The sequence below is a fragment of the Tursiops truncatus genome, chromosome 8, assembly GCF_011762595.2.
Source record: "Tursiops truncatus isolate mTurTru1 chromosome 8, mTurTru1.mat.Y, whole genome shotgun sequence".
NCBI classification, from domain to species: domain Eukaryota; kingdom Metazoa; phylum Chordata; class Mammalia; order Artiodactyla; family Delphinidae; genus Tursiops; species Tursiops truncatus.
The window spans coordinates 67,274,214-67,295,197 of record NC_047041.1 but is presented as its reverse complement, the minus strand read 5'-3'; the positions used below and the strand labels follow the sequence as shown (position 1 = coordinate 67,295,197).

The window sequence follows — 20,984 nt, the reverse complement described above, 5'->3', positions numbered from 1 at the left end:
ATCTTAGGACTTCTGAAGTAATTCCAGTATAATTTTAGGATTCCAAAGCAGTATATGAGAAAACAAAGGTTTTTAAAGTTCATGTCAACTGGTTTGGGAGTAAAACTTAGCATAATGTTTCTATCAAGTTGTGTTGTTTTATTTTTATTTGATTCCTTGACTATTTATGAAGCACATGAATGTTTATGAAATACATGAATATATTTACTTTGAGATTTGCTTTCCTCCAGCTCATGCATAACAACGCTTTTTGTATTTATGTAAACTTGAAATAATAATAATAAGCTAGTTGTGTTCAGTTCTGTCCTTTGAGATGAAGAGATGCAGTCATAGCCCCAGAGGGCAGTCATATGGTGTCCACTGCCTCTCAGCATGATAACAAGTAAAGACTGTGCTCAGAATCTGTTCAGATGACCATTTCACCCAAGACACATTTTTGTTAAAGACAGAACACCAGGCATTAGAGGAACATGAGGCTTAGAATTAACATGTTTTGTTCTGCTAAGACAAAAAAAAAAAAAAAAAAAAGACCCAGTCCCATGTCACCTACTGACTCCATCCTACTGCAATTGGAGCATCAGGACAGAACCTGTTCTCGTCCTCATGGCCAAACCTCCAGCATTGCACACACTCTGTGAAACTCATCTGGCAAGAAGGATCCAAGGGCGCAGGAGAGTGTGCCCTTGGATCCTGTTGCCTACGTGTTGTATGAGGTGGCAAGAACATCTCTTTTGGTTTGGTTTTCACTGCCTGAAATTATAAAATCAGATTACTGCACATAATGGGGCTTATTCCAAGAGGCTAGAGTGAGATTTAGAAGCCTTTCAGTCCACTTATCAAAATGCTTACAGTTCCCATTTCATTGTGGATGAAACAATAATAAATACTGAGCAAAAGAAGTTAATCCCCATCTGAAGGATGTTATCCAGTTAAACAACAAAAGTTATTCAGATCCCAGGCAATGAATTTCATATTAAAATTCACAGCAACCCATAGGCACATTTCATTAAAAGCCATAGACATTGTAATGTATCTTTTTCAGTACTGATTCTGTCATGAGTCTAATTGAAAAACAGTAATCACGAACATCAGGGTTGGGTTTTTTTTAAATCAGTATTTTTCTTTTAGCAACATAGCGGATCTAGGACTGACAGGGACCTATCACATAACGTTGTCTACATAGTAGTACCAAAGCATTTTTCTATACCAAAATTTAACATTGTATAGCAAGTATCTTCTTTTTTAAAACATTTTTTAAATTTATTTTTTGGCTGTGTTGGGTCTTCATTGCAGTGAGCGGGCTTCTCATTGCGGTCGCTTCTCTTGTTGCGGAGCATGGGCTCTAGACACGTGGGCTTCAGTGTTGCAGCACACGGGTTTCAGTAGCTGTGGCTGGCAGGCTCTAGAGCACAGGCTCAGTAGTTGTGGAGCACAGGCTTAGTTGTTCTGCGGCATGCGGGCTCTTCCTGAACCAGGGATCAAACCCATGTCCCCTGCATTGGCAGGTGGAGTCTTAACCACTGTGCCACCAGGGCAGTCCTATAGCAAGTATCTTCTAAAGAAATCTTTTTATTTGATCTTTTAATCAATATAGGCTGGGTGTGAGGGAAAGTAAAGTTATTACACAGTCTTATACTTAGTATTTTTATACTTTGCTTGACATTTGACTATTTTTAACATATTTGTGGCTTATAATAGGAATTTATTTATGTTTTTGGTTACATATGTTATATATGCCTATCAATATGATATGGGTGTATCTATGTGATATGTATACCCTGTGATATGGTGGTAAGTCAGCCCTTCAAATAAATCCTGATTTATTGCCTTTGTGAATTTCCTTGCTGTACATACTCCTACCATGGCCAATTTCAAGCTACCAATATGATGATAATGAACGTGGAGTTTGGAAGAGGTGTGAACATTTGGCTCCAGCACACCACTGTATCTATACGTGTGCATGTGTGTGTGCATGTAAATATACACATAATGTGTACACACACACACACCTGTGTGTATAGGTATGTATACTCCACACAAACACATATACATCTACACACACAACTGAGAGGGCTATGGAGTAGTGAGGAAGACCGAAACCAGTGCAATCCCACTTCTACCACTCACTAGTTATTTGAACTTGGAGGAATCACTTAACTCTTCTGTGTCTGTTTTCTCTTTTGCATAAAGAACATAATAATAGTACTATTAGGGAACCATTTACTGAAATCACCCGCCTTGGCCAGGCACGATAATAACCGCTTGCATGAGTTGTCTCACAACAGGAGGTCCTGATAAGGAACATGGTGCTGCCACCAAAAACTAACCAGGATAATTTGGGAGGGGCCAAAAGGAGGGAGGAGACGCCAGCCCACAATATATCCTGCCAACGTTTTTGAAACACTCACACTGGAAACCATCCTGACTGAGGAAGGGCCTTGAACTCGAGCAAATATGGGCACAGGCAAGATGATTGGCCAGAGACAACCCAGAAAGCTAACCCCATTACCATAAAACCTGAGACTGTGAGCCCCATGGCAGAGCAGTTCTCCTGGGTTCCCTTACCCTGCTGCTCTCTGACTGCCCGGGTGCCCCTTCCCAGTAAAGTCTTTTGCTCTGTCAGCACATGTGTCTCCTCAGACAATTCATTTCCAAGTGTTAGACGAGAGCCCACTCTCGGGCCCTGGAACAGGTCCCCCTTCCAGGAAGAGTACCACTTAATAGACATGTTGTAAAGGTTAAATAAATTAACATATGTCAAGTGCTAACAACAGTAACACTTAAGAGCTATATATCAGCTATAATAATTGTTGCTGCTATTAACATTATTATTTATAAATAACCATGTGTATATATAGTAATTTGCCAAGATCTTGCCCACCAAAAGCAGCTGATGCTCCACCTTCCTCTCCTCTACTCCCCAACCTCTGCCCCATCTCTCCCCTCCTTCCATTTGCAGGTTCAGGTTAGCCTTGTAGGGACTAAGTTCTTTCCCAGTCAGAATCAGCAAATCTTTAGACCTGAGGCAGGAGCTGTTCTGTTACCACGTCTCAGGTTGTCTGTCTTACCTACTTATCCCTCTCTATCAGTGCCTGGAGAGCTCCCCTTACTGGGTCATTACCCTGGATACTTAGCTACCTACCTTCATTCCCCAGTCTTTGAGTTCAGCAGTTGCCTCTCTTCTATTGGCTTCTGACCAGTGGCTTGCCTGATCCTTGCTCTGAATGAGAACCTGGATCTCTGGACCTTGACTGCTGGGTTCTAATCTCATGACTTTGCTATGGTTTGGAATCCTGACTGATGATCTTGTTCTGGACCGTCCCCAATTCCTATCCATTTTGCACTTACAATTCACTTGATCTGGGATATCTGTAACTATGATGGCCATTCAACCTGGGTTTTCCAGATAGTGTCAATTTTAAATATTTTGTCCTTTAGACACTAGTGTTTTGGTATATGAAGTATATTTCCCAGAGAATTTTTGACACCAGAGAGAACTATAAAATCCCATAGGCAAAATATGTCCTTTTTATTTTTTTAATTCAGAAAATATAATCAGGGTTTATCTAACCTTTTAATAAGTTCCCATACTCAAGTGACCACCAGTCTTAATGCCCAGTTGCAAACCATGGTCCAGGTTCTATATATTACTCTATCAGGCAGTACTATATTACATGGTGGAGGTGATTTGGAAAGAAGGCACAGTTAAAAGGAGGACCCAAAAACCTCCTTGCCCCAGGTTTCAAATAATGGCCGGAATGTCACACATTCTATTCTCATTTTAAAAAATGATTTACTCCATCTGTGTGTACATATTGTAATCATCTGATATTTACAGTCATTTGAATAGAATGAAGACAAACAACTTGATTGTGTCTGTTTTCTTCCATTCCACTTCTTAGTGACCACGTGTGTATCAGCAGCTATCTCTTAAGATGGTCTGCCCTGGTAAGCTCCTCCCTAAATTGAAAAGTGAATAAATTTCTGCAAAATCTAAAATCAGTGATTTGAGCTCAGTTACCCCACTCTATTTCCAACAGATTCAATCTCTGTTGGCAGATTTTCTGCCTCACCAGGCATTCAAAAGTGAATTCTTAAAAATATTCCCTCTGAGAAAACGTCAAATTCCACTAGAGCTCTAAACAACAATTACTTTTCTAAATCGACGTCTACTATTGAAATATAGTAATTATATTATCATTTTGTAGTTGTGGTGTATATGGGTTGCATGGGTGGTGGTGGTTGTGTGTGGGGGGGGGGCAGGAATGGAGTAGGAAGGGGAGGGTCAGAGTTCAAAACCTTTTTATTCTTTAGAAACTTCCACACAAGCAACACTTGGGTCCCTCTCGTTTTAGAACTGACTCACTCTAGCAGTTTAAATAAAATTCATTCTTTTCCACCTAATCCCCTTTATTAAGAGAGAGAAAAAAAAAGAGTAGGATTAGATAGAGAACCTAGCTAAGTCAGGAGGCATGGATTTTAAACCAGCTTTCTCACTAACTCTCTTGATGGATCCCCAGGAGGTCCATTCTATCCATAGACAGAATTCAGGATGTCTGTGAATTTAAAAGGGGAAAAAAATTACATCATTATTTTCATCGATGTCTAATTGAAATTTAGCATTTCCTTCAAGAGCTCTCCCAATTCTGCCCTATCTTTCACTTCCTCCCATTTGTAGGCTTAAATTGCCCATGTAGTCCTTTGATTATTAATGTAGACAAGAAACCACAGAGTGTTAGCAGTACTTATGATTTTCCACCACGAGAAGTCAGACATTTTCTTATTGCTTTCACATTTGTTGCAGATATCTCAAGATATAATATCTATTCATCACTATTTCAAAATTATGGTACTTAATAGACTTGCTGCTACGTCTTATAATTTAACACGTTAAAAAAGAAGCACATATATTACTATATCATATATTTGTTTTTTAATATTCTGATAACTATATTTTGATGGAATTGGTTTCCTTTGGATTCGTATGTATTTTTAAAACATCTTTATTGAGATATAATACATATAACATAAAATTCACCCATTTAAAGTGCACATTTCAAAGGTTTTAATATAATCACAGAATTATGCAACCATCACTATAATCTAAGTTTAGAATATTTTCATCACCACAAGAAGAAACTTGTACTCAACAGCAGTCACTGCTTACTCTTTTCCTCTCTATCCCTCAGCCCTTGGCAACCACTAATGTACTTTCTGTCTTTATAAATTTGCCTATTCTGGACCTTTCATATAAATGGGATCATACAATATGAGTCTTTTGTGACTGGTTTCTCTCACTTAGCATGTTTTTAAGGTTCACCCAAGTTGTATCATGTACCAGGACTTCATTTCTTTTTATTGCCATATAATATTTCATTGCATGGCTATACCATATTTTGTTTATTCATATTGATGGACATTTAGGTTGTTTCCACTTTTTAGCTATCATGAATAATAGCTGAAATGCTATGAGCATTCATGTGCAAATGTTTGTGTAGATATATGCTATGTTTTCATTTCTAATGGGTTTATACCTAGGAGTGGAATTGCTAGGTCATATGGTAACTCTGTGTTTAACCTTTTGAAGAATTGCCAGACTGTTTTCTAAAGTGGTTGCACCATTTTATATCATCTCCAGCAGTGTTTGAGGGTTCCGATTTCTCAATATCCTCTCCAACTTGTTATTGCATGGCTTTCTGATTACAGCCATCCTAGCGGGTATGAAGTGGTATCTCATTGTGGTTTTGCTTTGCATTTCCCTAATGGTTAATGACGCTGAGCACTTTTTCACATGGTTATGGGCCATGGGTCATGGTATGTCTTCTTTGGAGAAATGCCTATTCAAATCTTTTGCCCATTCTTTAATTGGATCGTTTGTCTTTAATTATTGAGCTGCAAGAGTTCTTTATTCTGGATACAAGTCCCTTATCAGATCTAATTTTTCTTCAGAAAAAAAAATGGCAGAAGAAAAGAACAGACATGCTTAGAAAAATCCAAACCTTGGTGTCATTGTTTGATTATCCCTGCACATGAACCAATAAATCCTCCTTATTGTTTAAAAAAAAAAGTTAGATTCTAAAATTAGATCATGGTGATGGTTGTACAACTCTGTAAATGTACTAAAACTGTACATACCTTAAATAGATGAATTTTATGGCATATGAATTATATTTCAATAAAGATGTTTTTAAAAAGACAAAAGAGGGGCTTCCCTGGTGGCACAGTGGTTAAGAATCCACCTGCCAATGCAGAGCACACGGGTTTGAGCCCTGGTCCAGGAAGATCCCACATGTTGCAGAGCAACTAAGCCCATATGCCACAACTACTGAGCCTACACTCTAGAGCCCACAAGCCACAACTACTGAGCCCGCGTGCCACAACTGCTGAAGCCCGTGCGCCTAGAGCCTGTGCTCTGCAACAAGAGAAGCCACCGCAATGAGAAGCCCGCACACTGCAACAAAGAGTAGCCCCCACTCACTGCAACTAGAGAAAGCCTGCACGCAGCAATGAAGACCCAACACAGCCAAAAATAAATATAAATAAAATAAATAAATTTAAAATAAAATAAAAAGATAAAAGAATCCATTGCCTAATCTACAGTCATAAGGTTTACTTTTATGTCTTCTTCTAAGAATTGTATTGTTTTGGCTCTTACGTTTAGGATTTTGATCCATTTTGAGTTTATTTTTGTACATGATATAAGGAAGGGGTCCATCTTCATGTACTGTACGTTATTTTATGTTGTTAAAAACATTATTCTGAGAGGGAATCCACAGGCTTCACCAGTTTGACAAGGTGATCCATGTTACAGAAAAAGGGAGGAATCTTTGATCTAGAAATTGGACTATACCCTTACTTCCCTGGGTCTGTTTCCTCCCCTGTAAAATTCATGGGTGGGATTGAATTGGGAAGCCCCTTCCAGTTCTGTGGTGCTCTTTACTATGTACACATTATGGGCGGAAATCAATGATTCTTTTCTTAAGAAAATACCTACATATGACACCAGCTGCTTTATTTAAAAGGAAACCATTGTTTGGCAATCCAGGGAGGGCTCAGCCAGAGCTCTGGAAAGTGTTTTAAGGGGTAGAGGTGACACGATAGGGGAAGGAAATGTTTTCTATTGAAAAGCAGTCAATTGCCTTCAACAAGTTGCCAACAAACTGGGAAAAGACTTTTTTTTTCCTCTGGTTTCAGCTGAATGCCAGCTTTTGGAAGGTAAATAGAGTGGGCTAGATGAAAGGGTTACAAACATCCCCAAATGAGGGAGGGAATTTTTTTGTACAAAGTCAGCAGGAGGAGAGATGCCATACATGCAGCTGAGGCACCAACAGTGAAGTCATCAAAGGGGAAGAAAAAAGGGACTTCCACAATTTTATGATTGTTCCTCTATATTCTTTACCTTTAAAAAAATTTTTAAACAGGTCTTCGTTGCTGCATGCAGGCTTTCTCTAGTTGCGACAAGCGGGGTCTACTCTTCATTATGGTGCATGGGCTTCTCATTGCAGTGGCTTCTCTTGTTGCGGAGCACAGGCTCTAGGCACGCTGGCTTCAGTAGTTGTGACACACAGGCTCAGTAGTTGTGGCTGGTGGGCTCTAGAGTGCAGGCTCAGTAGTTGTGGCACATGGGCTTAGTTGCTCTGTGGCATGTGGGATCTTCCCAGACCAAGGCTTGAACCCGTGTCCCCTGCATTGGCAGGTGGATTCTTAACTACTGCGCCACCAGGGAAGCCCCAGCATCAAATTCTTTAAGCTATTTGACCATTGTCTATATGCATTGTAATTTTTCCTGGAATCTATTTCTACACAGTGGAACTACAGATCATAATAATTATAAAAGGAAAGCAAAATGTTTGCAAAAAGTTGCATTAAATATGCCATTTTTAAAAGACTACAGGATGCTCAAGCTGTACAAGTTTGATAATATTAAATATTTAGCAGGGTGTATATTTATGTGCCTTATAGTAAGTCTGGGATTTTATCCCCTGTGTATATAATAAAGTGTCTATTTAAAAAAAAAAGATCAAAATTTGCCTGTTGGTGAGTTTGTAATTAGATAACAGAGTGAAACCACCTAGCTTATGACCAGAAAGCATGTGGAATTGTATCTTTGCCACTGTATTAAGTAATATTATGGACTGAATTGTGTTCCAACAAAGTCCATGTGTTGCTTTGCTGTATACTTGAAACTAACACAACACTGTAAATCAACTATACTTCAATTTAAAAGAATCCATGTGTTGAAAAAAATAAATAAAATACTATGGGATATTTGCAGAAGGGCTAACATAGTCTCCTGAAATATGTAAGCTATCTACCCTGATGCATAGAACATGCTAAATTCTGTTTCTGCAAATTTTGCAATTTTTTTTAATTAATTTTTTTGGGGGGTATAGTTTTTTTTTAATTTTTTTAAAAAAATTTTAATTAATTTTTTATTGGGGTATAGTTGTTTTACAATGTTGTGTTAATTTTTGCTGTACGGCAAAGTGAATCAGCTATATGTACACATATATCCCCTCTTTTCTGGATTTCCTTCCAAATTTTGCAAGTCTTGTGTTGATATCCATTTAAATGAACAGTAAACCTTAATCAAGGAAGGGAAAATAATCCTTAGGGGCTTGAATGTCAGGACTTCCAATTTTCCTCTTCCCAGCACCTTTTCCTCAGGTTCTTCCCCCTTCCAAGAAGGACCGACTGACAATGTGGGGAAAAAGAGTGTGGGCAGAGAGGAAGCAGAGTCAGAGCTCAAGAGCCCTGCCAGTTAGTCAAAGGTCAGCACGGAAGGGACTGCCTGTGAGAGGACGAGGAAGCTGACTTCTCTTGAGCCAGCTGAACTAGATGGCGGCCAGTCTCTATCTCCTCGCTGGGCTGGAGTCGAGTCCCCACGGTTTTATGGGGCCCCATAAAGACAAAAATGCTCTGTAGAACAGGGTCTAGCTTCACCTTTTTAGGTGAACAGGCCAGGTTTCAGCCGGGGGTCAAGGGAGAGAGGACAGAGAGGACCAAACTGGCATGTGCTGCTTCAGAAACTTACAGGCTTATTTGGAAAGACTGAAACTAAATAAAGACTTCTTATTAGCATAGAACTAGAGTTGTGAAATCTAGTCAAAGGGTTGTATGCAAGGATGCTGGGTTTTTATACATATACTCTCTCGGTGATGGGGAAAAACAGTGAAAAACAACATTCTAATTAGGGGAGAAAACTATTGTTTTTCATAAATTCGTAACATTTCTCATGACAACAATTTTCTTTTGACACTACAACACAGGAATGATGCTCCCAAGTTTTTGCCCCCCTCCTCAAATTGAAAAGGGAAGTAAAATTCTTTTCTCAGAAATAAAATGCACATTTTAAAAAAAAAGAGCATTAAACTAACATTAGATGACTTATTCTAAATGATGTTCCCCTTTAACTGGACTTTTCTTCAGATTTTCTAAGAAGAAAAGTTGACATCTAACTCCATGTGTCAGTTTCTTTTTTTCCTTTGTAAAAATTTTTCTCACATTTACTTTCTGGTGGGAGTAGTATTTTATTGTTCTGTGAAAATCCAATTCCAATCCATCAGTTATTATTATCAGTTATTAGACATTTATGGTCAGAACTGATGGACCTTTTGCTCTTTCTGCATTTAGATGATCTCAGCTTATATTCTGGAAATGTGCATTGAACCAGAAGTGATATCCTATCACCCCTGAGGACAAATCTTTCCAAAATGCCTGTCTAGCTCACTGTGTTCTTCACAGAAGGGAGAATCCTGAGGACTGGGTCCAACGGGGAGGAATATTGCCCAAGATGGCCGGAGACAACATAGCTGGATGGCGAGTCCCAATTTTCATCATCTTAGTTGAAGAGAGACAAGGTCGTGGCACAGAAGACAACCTTCTGCATTTGAGAGCCAGGCAAATGCACAGAAGCAAGTAGTAAAGCTGAAACCAGGGGAGTGAAGGTCTGAACAGAGCTAGGCGGATGGAGAGGGTCAAGGGAAGGATTTTGGTTCTGAAGCAACAAACCGGAAGCAGGTGCCAGAGTGCCCTTTTTTTTTTCCCCCCCCCGGTACGCGGGCCTCTCACTGCTGTGGCCTCTCCCCCCGTGGAGCGCAGGCTCAGCGGCCATGGCTCAAGGGCGCAGCCGCTCCGCAGCATGCGGGATCCCCCCGGACCGGGGCACGAACCCGCGCCCCCTGAATCGGCAGGCGGGCTCCCAACCACTGCGCCACCAGGGAAGCCCCAGGGTGCCCTTTTATGTCAGCTGTCGAGGGCAGTTCTGCTGCTCGGAGGAGCCACCCAGCACTCCAGGCTAAACGCTGCAAAGCAACAGATATATCAGACCTATTTTTATTCTCTCTTTTATATACTTTATTTTCATCTCAGTACTCCATGGTTTTTTTATCCTTTCATTCTTCCTTCTGTGGGTTCCTGTTTTGTTTTTGTTTTTTTTTAAATTTTACAATTTTATTTATTTTTTTATACTGCAGGTTCTTATTAGTCATCAGTTTTATACACATCAGTGTATACATGTCAATCCCAATCTCCCAGTTCATCACACCCCACCCACACCCCTCCCGCCACTTCCCCCGCTTGGTGTCCATACGTTTGTTCTCTACATCTGTGTCTCTATTTCTGCCCTGCAAACCGGTTTGCGGGTTCCTGTTTTTAAACTCCATTCTCTACAGCTCTAGGCTCCTTTTCGGACTTTTTAATTTTGTTTTCTTTAAGAGTGTTGTAAAAACTAGCACTTTTGCTGTTTTTGTTTTTGTTTTTCTTTGTTCATGTAGTCTGATCTGGAAACCAGGACTTTATGTTGGCCTGGATTTCTCAGGTCTCTAATCAACTCTGTGGAAAGTGGAATAGCTTGGCAACAGACATAATAATAATAATTAAAAATAACAGTAAGCACAGAACTAAGAAATGAGATTCAAAAATAAGAAGGAAAGTGACATAGGCTTTCATCTGAAAATATCTATTCTGGCCAATGGAGAAGCACCCTTACAAATCAGTTAATTACATCTCTCCATGTAGAGAAAAGCAAAACCATAGGGAAATTCTACCTTCAAGTGTAAAGTTTGCTTTGTGTATTACCTTCTGGTGAAATTCCCAAACCTTTGAAAACCCAAGATGAAAACAATGGCTGCCTCTAGAAAGACTTCCAAGGATACTTTTAAAACAGAGTAGGTTTGTTTTTCTGGTACAACGACTTCAGAGAAGTTCTCACTTAAATCCATGCATGGTCATTTTATATCTCCCATTTATGCACGCTTGTTTGCTGAACTTAAGTCTAGTGAACGAGTTATTTTAAAAAATACTTTTTGAAATTACCCCCACCCTAAACAGCAGGACTGCTGTGTGTATACTAATGCTCTGGAAAGGCACAAGTCAGGTATTGGGTGTAGGCACAGGACAAACCGCATGGTCTGCCTTGGCAGCCCTGTCCTCACCTGCAGGCTGCCCACACACACACTGTCTTCCAAACGGTGCTCCTCTGATGCCAGATGGCTGACTGAGCTACTGTGGCAGGGAGCCTATGGGAGGGGAGGGAGGAGGGGATGTGGATAAAAATTTTATAAACTAAACTTCAAGCTGAAAACTTGATTTACCCTTTCAGCCCAATTCACATTGGAAGTCCCATCTTTTCTTAAAAATCTTGGACACTGAAGAGTTAAAAGGGTATGGAAGCTGGTGTAGCCTGGGGCTGTCATCCAAGGCCAGCAGCAGGAAGGGTTTGGCTCTGGCTAGGCTACAGACAGGCCATCTGGATGCAGGGAAGGCCTAGAATGCCAGAAGCAGCTTTTCTTTTTTGGTGTTCGGCTTCATTAAGTTCAGCCTGGGGAGAGTCTCTTTGGTTTAAGACCCAAACTGAGAGTCTTCTTTGAACAGGGATTTGATATTTTGAATTTTATATAAAACAAACACCCACTACATATACTCTTCCAGCAAAGAAGGTCATGAAAAGCAACGTCCTCGATTAAACATATTTTAAAAAGGATGTAGACCAGATTCACTAGACTTATAAATACATAGAAGCTATGTGTAGTCTTTAAATAACTTTGCTAGGAATAGATAAATCTGGGTAGGTTATCTGAGGAAAAAAAAATTCTATTTTTTATATAGTACCGCTCTGTGACTCTCATGAAGAATTCTTTCATTGTTTTTCCTATAGTTCACTTGGAAAAGCAGTTTCACCACACTGAAATTGCTTTTAGGTCTTTAAAATTATCTTCTTTCTTCATTTTTATTTTCTATTTAATTATATAACATTTGGCATAACGTTAACGTGGGCCAATTGTAATTCCTTTCACAGGAAATTTTTCTTTATTAAAATTGAGAAAAACAAAACTCTGCAGGGAAATTATAGCAACTTCCTACTCTATATCACTCATGAACATACACTCTGTTTGGAAACCACCCTCTTTAAGAGATATGATCTATTCTTCCCTAGCTATAGCAGTCTGTGGTGGATTTGTATGTGTTACTCTTAACAATGAAAGGAAAAGGTGAATGTAAATTCACTTGGACAAAACAAAGCAGGAAAGAGAATATTATCCTTAAGAGAATTCTTACCTTAAGGAAAAGAAAATGCACGTATCTTTCTGGGTGGGGAAGGTGAAGGGGGGAAGGGATGGGTGGGGATTTTTTCTCTCCAAGGCATTAATTGCCACCTAGCAGCAGAGGAGGGAATTGCGCACATAACTTTGGACTTCAACTCTAGAAAATATTGGTGTTAAAGGGCACATTACTTTTATTATGATCTAAGGAATTACTAGCCTACTGGTAGACTAGGGATTGACTTTTTTTCTCTCTTGTAGCGAGGAAAGAAAAAGAACTATAACAAGTGAAAAATTTTGCCTTATTTATAAGAATGCTCTTTCCACCCTAAAATGTCTCTATTCTTTTGTTTCTCAATGGTTACCCTTGCCACCTCAGCAACAGGCCAAAGGAAAAGAAATTCTGAAGCCACTCTGACACCAAAAAAAGGCTGGCTTTGGCCCATTAAAGGAAGAAATGCCTGTTTTTAATATAGAAAGTAGTTTTCCAAACAATCTCAGAGTTATTTCTATGAAAATGAGATCAGAATATATTTTATTTTGTTAGGGCAATAAGACGCCATCTATTTTGAAAATTAAAAGACTTTTTTAAATAAAGGATGAAATAATTTCCAGATCAAATGATTATTCAAATGTGTTAAAGAAGGGCGTCCTTATTTCAAACTTCACCAACCATGTTTTTATTTCTGTAGCAGTCAGCCATACTAAATGCCAAAACTTTAAAGGAGAGTCTCTATAATTGTGTTTCATAGATCTTGGCAGCTAAATAAAAGTACCTAAAAATTTTCAAAAAAGATTAATGCAAAATTAAACAGTTAAGAGGACTTCAAAAGCTAACAAGTTGAAAAACCTCTCGGCTTTACTCTTGGCTAAAAGTGTATCTTATTTAAGGTATTAGATATGGGGGGAGGGAGTGGTTCACTGTATACTTCCAATTTGTCACTTTTTATCCAAATAAATAGCAGGCATTGCCACTATATTGATTATATGAGCATATTATCACTAAGGAAGTCAGCAACATTTTGGAAGACAAATGCTGGTTTTAAAAGTAATAATAATAGTAGGTAATATTTACTGACTATTTACCATGTGCCAGGCAGTGTGCTAAGCACTTTAAATGAGAAATTCACTTATCACAATAATCATAAAAGATACTGGTCAATATGATCTCTATTTTACAGGTTTAAGCAACGAGAACAAGAACAACAACAAAACAAAAGTTCAGAAAGGTGAAATAAGTCATTGAAAGTCTCAGAGCTTGTAAGTAGCTAGGCTTAAATACAAACCCAGTTCTGTCTTAAAAGTGGAATGCCCCAGCTTTCAGTTCTTGGAATTCTCTCCTATCTATTCTCACTCCAATCTCATGGCTCTGAATAAATTTTCTACGATGATGACCCCCAATTTTGGATCTCCATCCTGGACCTCTCCACTAAACTCCAACTCATATGCCAACTTACTACTCCGTATCTCCATTAGAATGTCTTAGAGACATCCCAAACTTGAAACATACAAAACCATATCCATCATCTTTTCCCCCAAACTACTCCTCCCATCTCTCCTTTGTCACATTTCATTGCAACTTTTTTCTTCCATTTGCTCAGGCCAAAAACGTTAGCCATTTTGAAACTTCTCTTTCTCTTACATGTCACATCCAATCCATTAGCAAAGCACTGTTGGCTCTGTCTTCAAAATATACCCAGAATCCAACTACTTCCTACAATCTCACCATTACAACTCTGGTCCAAGCCATTGTCATCTCTCACTTAGATTACTGTAGGCTTGATCTTGTTAACCTCCTTGGCCCCCTATAGTTTGTTCTCAACACAGTGTCAGGATAATCTTTTATAAAGTCAGTCCTGAAATGTCTCTGTTCAAAACCCTCTAGTAGCTTTCTATCTCACTCAGAGTCAAAGCCCTTATTGTGGCCTAAAGGCCCTATATTGTCTGCAGCCCCCAAACCACTTCCTCTCTGATTTCATCCCATACCACTCTTCCTCAGGAATTTTTGTCTGTTTTGTTTACTGAGGTATTCTCAGCATCTTAGTAATAATGCTTGGCATATAGTAAGGTAATCGACAAATATTTGTTGAATTAAAGAGAAATATCTGACTCGAAAACCTTTCCTTTTCATCATTCCCTTCTATGAGTATATTGGTGGCTTTGTGAGTTGAAGGTGATTGGCTGGATTATTCACAGTGGCTCTTGTATCAGAGCCCCACTTGTAGACGAATAGAAGAAACATTTTGATCTCTTGGGGTTTTAATGGCTTTAGGCTCCTTTAAGCATGATTTAAAGATTTGGCTCAGGGTACATCCTGATTTTTAACCAGCAGTTGCAAAATTGATCAGTAAGGGTATTTTGCAGAAAGAATAGGCCAGAAAAGTGGCACTACTCTGTTTAAAGACCATTGTTAGTCACTTCAGGATTTTTTAGAATTAAATAAAAATAAATTCGAATAAGAGCCAAGTTGAAACTTTCCTATGCACATGTAACATTTATTGTTACTCAACTATCTAGATGACATTCTGTAATAATTTCTTAATTTCTGGAAAAAAAAAAGCATTTCTCAACAACTCAAGTATGCCAATGGCTTTTGTACAGGCCTGTCTTTTGGTCACACACACTGAGGAGGAAAATTATCTTATATACTTTAGATAGAATTCTAAAGTGTTAATCTTCCAAGTTATGTCTATTAATTTCAATTTGCTCTATCCCAAGCTTTAGCTCTTACCCAAAGAGAATCTTAGCTTCTGAGTATCTATTTTTTAAAAAAAAAAAAAGGTTGTAGTGGATACAGATAAGGCTACCTTTAGAGTGAGCTATCTAAAGGCTATCAAATGTTGGTTAAATAAATTATGATACATTCTTATAATGGAATACCTTCCGGTTATACAGACATTTAAAAGCATGTGACATGAAGAAATGTTTGTGATGTAATGTTTAAATTAAAAAGCAGGTTAGGGGCTTCCCTGGTGGCACAGTGGTTGAGAGTCCGCCTGCCGATGCAGGGGACACGGGTTCGTGCCCCGGTTTGGGAAGATCCCACATGCCGCGGAGCGGCTGGGCCCGTGAGCCATGGCCGCTGAGCCTGCGCGTCCGGAGCCTGTGCTCCACAACGGGAGAGGCCACAACAGTGAGAGGCCCGCGTACCGCAAAAAAAAAAAAAAAAAAAAAAAAAGCAAGTTAAAAATAAGCATATATAATTGGATACAAATTTTTGTGGCAGTTTATTTTGTTGAGATATTAATTCTATGTTTTCTCCTATCTCCCTGCTTCTTGACCCCATTCAAGCAGGTATCCAGACCTCAGATTCCTCTAAGGCAAAAAGCAAAAGCTGCATGGAGACAAATATAGGCTCTCCCTATATTGTGAAATGAGAAGGGGAAAAAAAGAAAGGAATGCCTTTGAGGATGACGTGGAAGAGAGATTCCCCAGGATTTAGGAGATGGAAGCCCATAAGTTGAGTGAACATCTAAGACTCCTGTCTTGCTCTGTGACAAAACCTCAGAGAGGAAGGCTGCACCTGGGTGCAGGGGGTGCCAAATTCACTCACTTGATTCCGGATTCTTGAGTTCTCAGGGTGGTAAGAAATGTTGGAGTCCTCAGACCTGAAGGGAAGATGGCACAAAAGGGAATCTCAGCAGTAAATCAATGTGGACAGACGACCAAATAATTTGAGGTAATTCCAGGTATTTCCACAATGATTAAGGCCCTAGAAACTTTGTACAATCCTGGATGGAGAGGAAATGCTCAATAATAACTGAGATTGACTTTCTCACCAACATGGCAGGATGGGAACTCAGGGTTAGATTCATGTTGATCTAAAGAAATGCAATATTTCTTTCTATGGAATGAGTCACACCCCACAATATGCATATGCACACAAAGACAATGTACTATATATTATAAATATTGGAAAATGTATTATCAGGATAATTTTCCTCCCTTCTTTGATAGATATTATTGTAGGGGGAAAATGACTAAATTTCTAATAGTAATTTTCTCTACCTAGTGGATTATATGGGATTATTTTTCATACTGTCTGCATTTGAAAAAAATTAAAATAAATGTATATTCCTCTTATAATTGGAAAAATATAAAACCAACTGTAAGCTGACTTCTTTCCTATATATTTGAACAGGTAGAAACAGGAAAGGGCATATATCATTTTAGGTTCTATTTTCCAGCTATTTCAGAGCCACCAATATTAACGTGCTTAGAAGTATAATATAAACTAAACTTCAAGAAAAGATAACAGATTTTTCTCACATTAAAAAAACTGGTGTATACCTCCTACACCCTGTAAAAACTGAAAATATTTTTGTATCTGTCAGGGTCCCAGCAAGAAACAGATGGCACACTCAAAAGGGGCAACTGAAGAGAATATAATCAGAATGTGAGGAGGGAAACAGCAAGAGATGATGATGCAGTGTATTTATTACCCCAACCTGGCCAACGTGGAGGGAGAGAGGGTAATAAATACACTAATCTCTGTCTCCTATTGCCTTTTGATCTCCTGCTAGTGCTCTCCATCAGCTGAGCTCAACCAGAAGCCAGAGGGGAAGGGAACTTGCTGATGTAACCTCTAAAGGGTGACACAGATCTATAGGGGCAGCAGAGAATATCTGGCACAGTGACATTAAAGTACAAGTAAATCTGTCATTTTGCTATAAATATTTCCAAATTTAAAGATTTCTACTAGAAGAGTACTATAAACAGTTTTGTACTTTAATCTTTGAATTGGAATATCTGCAATATATTTGGAATTATCACTACTGCTAAAGTACTCTTACTCATCCACGAATTCTAAACTTTATTGAGTACCTAGCTTGTATGATACATTAGATATATATATTATACAAACAAATATAGCACAGTCCCTGTCCTCCAGGGGCTTGATTTACTAGATGGAGACAAACTGTAAATAAATAAGTACTATTGTTATATGTGTGTAGCAGGATGTTAAAATGGGACTTTCTGTCTCAGTTTTGGCTGAGGCTCTAAGGAAAGTAAAGTGCCAACTATTCCCACATTCCACAGTAAAGTGGAAGACCACCGAAATTAGAAATTAAAAAACAGAGGGGGGCTGCTTTTGCCACTTTTAACTGTCTACCCATTTCCTCACTTCATGCCTAGGGAGAGAGGCTTTAATGGAAATTAGATATAGGACCCCTAAGCTGGGCGTCACGGTGGTGGATTAGTGTCTGGCTTATATCTGAGGAACTCATTCATTCAATACTTATAGAGCACTTATTAAGTATAGACACTATTCTAGGCACAGGTGACTACAGAGGTGAACTAAATAGACGAAAATCCTCTGCCTTCATAGAGCTAACATTCTAGTGGAATCTAGGCAGCAAGAAATTTTGGTTGGCTAACTGTGAAGATGAGTTTTCAATTTTGTCAAAGTCTATACTCCCAGAGATGTGAGGCAAAGCCATTCCGTGGGTGTTTCTTTCGGTCAGATATGGGCTACCGGCGAGGATCAAGTGGAAGTGTGAGGAGACCTCCACAGTAAGAAGCTGGAGGTGTATACAACAGATGCTAGTAACTGACACTGAACTTTAGAGGAGATGACATATATTTACCCAAGTGCAAGTGAGGGACTGTTTACATTTGCTCACTGGGGATGGAAGTGTTTCCAAAGAATGCATAAAGTAACGAGTCAAGTGTAAACACCTGCTGATCTCAGAGAGCATCAACAGAACTGTACTAGCCACGTTAAGAACTCTCTTGCCCTTTCCTCTATTTCATCTGGGGAGAAGTAAGGCCACCGAGTTGGTGGTGGTGGGAGGGGGCATGAAGAGATTTTAGGCTGGGACATAGAGAAGAAGTCAACCATTCGCCTTTCACCATGGCAGGCTCAAGCTGGTTAGAGGAGGGAAAGGGCTTTGCTATTATCTGCCAGTTATTATTATGCTGGACTTATTAACTACTTATCTGAGGCTATTGAATTGCCTAGTTAACTTTTTTTTTACTTGAATGTCAGAAGAGTCATGATATTTGTGCCATATTTCATTCACAGAGCAGGGAAGAAATAACTCCACAGGATGTGTTTTAACATGTGGTGGGAAAGTTTTGTGCAATTGCACCCTACATATCTCATTTGGCAGGGAGCTCCTACAAATCAATGAGAAAATGATTAACAAAATAATAAATTGAGAAAAGGAATTAAGTGGCAATTCACAAAAGTAACATAAACAGCCAAGAAATATATGAAAATATTTTCTTACTAGTAATCAAAAAATATAACTAAAATTACAGCAAGAGTTTTTTTGGGTTTTTTTTCTGCCTATCAACTTGAGGAAGGTAAAAAGTTCATCCACTATCCAGTATTGGTGAAGGTATAAAGAAAGTGGATTCTCAGGCACTCTAGAAAATATACTGATATAGCTTTTCTTTTTTTTTTTGCTATTTTGCCATATTTATCATGATTGAAAATGTGGGTTCCCTTTGGACCTGCAATTCTATTTCCATGAATTCATCATAAGGAGGTAATCAGGAAAGTACACAAAATGTGTGCATGTAGAAGAATATTCATTATAGTTTTGTTCTTTTTGGGTTTTTTTTTTGCGGTACGCAGGCCTCTCACTGTTGTGGCCTCTCCCGTTGCGGAGCACAGGCTCCGGACGCGCAGGCTCGGCGGCCATGGCTCACGGGCCCAGCCGCTCCGCGGCATGTGGGATCTTCCCGGACCGGGGCACGAACCCGTGTCCCCTGCATCGGCAGGCGGACTCTCAACCAGTGTGCCACCAGGGAAGCCCTACAGTATTTTTATAATAGCAAAAACTTAGAAATAATCTAATTGCCCACCCATAGTTAAGTAAATTATTGTATTTCCACACAACTGAATACTACACAACTATTTTAAATAATATAGATTATTACTTATGGACATGTAAAGATGGCCACAACTTTTTATGTCTAGTATAAAACAGTTTAATATGATTTTACTTTTAAAAAAGATATATTTATTATATATATATATGTGTGAGGCACATGAATATATAGAGATATGTAGAAAAGAACTATCAAAATGTTTATGTGCTATATAATCATTTTAAATGATCATTTATTTAATCATTCATTTAACACTATTTATTAAGCTCTTAATATGTGCTAGGCATTATGCTAGGTGCTGTGAAAACAAAAGAAAACAATGTTAATTCAATCTGCTAAACTAATAGTGATTGTGAAAAATGACAACAAGCAGTACTGGTGAGTTTAAGAAGGGGAGCACTCTCCTATACTACTGTGGAGAATATATGTTGGTAAAACATTTCTGGAGAGCAATTTAGCACTTTTTATGAAAGACTTAGAAATACCCATTTCATTTGACCCTACAATTCCATTTTCAGGAATTTATTCTAAAGGAGTATAAATGTACACACAAAAAATATGTCAAGCAGCTCATAAATGAGTTGCTTGGGAGAGGGGTAACCTAAATATTAAACAATGGGGATTTGGATAAATAAAGTATCATATGTTCACAATGCAGAATACTAGGGAGTCACGTTTAACCTAGAAAATGTTTAACAGGAAAAAATGTCCAAAATATACAAGTGACAAGGTTTAAAAAGAAGAGTGTGGTACTAAACTGCTCGGAACTTGAGCAAATCACTTCAATGATCTGAGTCTCTTACTTCATCTGCAAAGCTTAGATACTTAAGGACCCTCTCAACTCTTACCTTTCCTGAGTCTAGGTACTCATCCTTTCTTCTTTATAAAGAAAATAAGTCCTCATTGGGAGTCGGTAAATGTTAGGTTGGCAGCTTATTGCAGAGCTGTCCTAAACTATTTCATTTGGGGATTTACTAAAAGATTGCTCACAAAAGAGAAAATACGTGTCTTGTAAGAAAATGTCCGCCTTTTTCCTTAGTAGCCTAATCTTTCAGGCATCGTGCTTGATTCTGAGGGCACAGAAAGACATTAGTGCCCTCGAAGAGTTCAAAGTCTCTTGGGCGGAGGGAACCAGTAATGACGTTAAAGAGTGATAAACGACAACAAAGCCTTGAAAGATGAGTTCTCCAAGGAGTAGGGAAAAGGATTCCAAAGTAGAAAGAAAAACATGTCTACAAACAAGATACTCGAGGAAGAGTATGGTTCACACAGAGAAACGAACCATTATTTGTGGCCTTTCTTGCAGTCTCGTTCTTCTCACACTACACAACACCCCACATCTCTGTGGAAGCTGAAGGAGAGGTTGAGCCGCACACTCGCTCACCCGGAGTCTCAGGTGCATCTGGCCTGGTCGGTGAGAAACTGGCGGGAATCTGCAACGCACAGGGAACTTCACTGAGGACCCAAGAAGGGCGACTTGGTAGTGGCCGCCTAGCAGCTCTTAGCTCCCGCGGGGACACCTGTCCCGGGGTTTCCCGCCTATCTCAGTTCCTCCTGCTTCCCAGGCCCCGCCCACTCCCGAGCTCGCTGAGAGCTTTGAGG

The 20,984-nt window shown here is 39.1% G+C and overlaps 1 long non-coding RNA gene across 1 annotated transcript; it reads right to left on the bottom strand.

The window, feature by feature from the left end:
* Window positions 1–4,285: 4,285 nt before the first annotated feature.
* LOC109552264 (uncharacterized) lies at window positions 4,286–20,961 on the bottom strand. The gene is made up of 3 exons (XR_002179074.3): window positions 20,665–20,961; window positions 16,096–16,150; window positions 4,286–4,556 (listed from the first exon to the last, which is right to left on the bottom strand). It is a non-coding gene; the product is annotated as an uncharacterized lncRNA (long non-coding RNA).
* Window positions 20,962–20,984: the final 23 nt, after the last annotated feature.